Raw genomic sequence first — 1,814 nt, 5'->3', positions numbered from 1 at the left:
CAGTGACCCTCAGCAGAGCCATCCGATAGAGCCCAGCTGGGATCAGGTGAACCCAGATGGCCGAAAACTCTGTAAGGTGAGAAGGATTGATTATTGTAAGTCCCCGAGTTTTGAGCATTATTATGTTATAGAGCATTATTGCAATGGTGGCTGAGTAATAAAGAATTGTGACACTGGGTACTTGATTGAAATGAACCAGTTTCCTCATCTGTAAAATGAGGCTAATAACACTACCTACCTTCTCATTTGTTGTGGGGATTAAATGAGATAATATATGTAAAGTGTCACATGGTAAATATCAATGAGCATCGCTGCCGTTATTACCATAAGGCTCAACACAACCCCATCATCTTAAACTGACCCCTTGGTCACTGTGGCTGAAGACTTGTTTTTCAGAAAACGCTGAACCTTTGCATTCTTCACATAGTCTTCACATGGGTATATTTTTCTTGTTCTTTTGAGCTTAGCTCAGATGGTCCCTGCACAGATGTCCTTCTCCTAGGACTCTGTCTGCAGCTGATGCTGCTCGCCGGGCTATTTGTTTGCTTAGTGTCTGTCCACATGCTAGAGGTCAGGTCAGCCTGGCCTAAAATATAGTAGGTGCTCAATTAATACTAGTGAACTTATCTTAAAAAGCGTGTCAAACCTTGCCCTTCACCTGTGCATTTGAGGCATATCATGTTGTGCACCTTTCTTGCATGAAGCTTTCTTCTAGGCAGCGGAAAAGAAGAATGAGCAAGGTCTCTGTTCCAAGGATCTCCCATATCAGCGGCGTTGAGAGACAATGAGCATGGAAACTAATGAGGATGTATCAGGCCAGCGGTGATGTTCGTCAAAAAGAAGGTACAGCAGGATAACGAGGGAGTGACAGGAGCGGCCTGTGAGGAGCAGCCAGGGTCATAGTGGCCTCAGGGAGGTGGGAGATGGGAACGGCGGGGAGCTGAGGTAAGAGGTACGGGACTGGATTTATGTATGATCTTGTAGGCCACTGAGAGGACACTGGCTTTCACTGTGCATTTCCAGATCACTGAGTGGGTCTGGGCAGAGGGATGACGTGCTCTGGGTTTATTTAGATGGACTCTCAGACCGTGTGGAGACAAACTGTGGGGCTGAGGGCAGAAGCAGCTGGACCTGAGAGGAGGCCACGATGGAGTGGGGGCAGGGAGGTACAGCGCAGGGTCACCAATGCAGCTTTGGGATTTATCCGTGAAGGTCAGGCTGAGCAAATGAAGGCTGACTCCAAGGGTTAGGCCTGAGCAGCTGGAAGAAGGAGGTGCTATGGAGTCGGGCGTGGGAGGCCACAGCAGGACGGGCGGGGAAGGGAGAGGCTGAGACGCAGAGCAACAAGGGAGGTGCTGAGACACGGAGTGTGGAGAGCAACGTGGAAAGGACTGGGGGGCCTGAGCCCACTTGCCCACACCCCCATTTCCCTCGGCTCAAGATCTTCCTTCATATGAGCTGCAAGGGCGACCACCTATGTTGCCCCAAGCAGGTGAAGCCGGCCCGACTCTGCACTTGCGTCTCCCTCTGAGGAACAAAGGTCAATGTCACAGCAATCTGCTCTGATGCTGGCTTCGAGCCAAGACCCTTAATATTCAATGAGAAATCTGCATTGATGAAACTTTCATTAAAGAAACATTATCTCTTTCATTCCCCTTGTTATTCTGTGGCTCTGAGTATCAGGCTCGTTTGGGTTTGATTACCCCGATGATCTGAAGATTGGAGCATTATTAAAAATTTAGATGAGCAATGATATGTCTGGGCCTCCCTCTCCTCTCTCAGCCGGAGCACGAGGGGTTCTGCTAATGATCACA

This window comes from Pteropus vampyrus, unplaced genomic scaffold (assembly GCF_000151845.1).
Source record: "Pteropus vampyrus isolate Shadow unplaced genomic scaffold, Pvam_2.0 Scaffold147, whole genome shotgun sequence".
NCBI lineage: Eukaryota > Metazoa > Chordata > Mammalia > Chiroptera > Pteropodidae > Pteropus > Pteropus vampyrus.
This window is presented reverse-complemented; position numbering follows the sequence as displayed.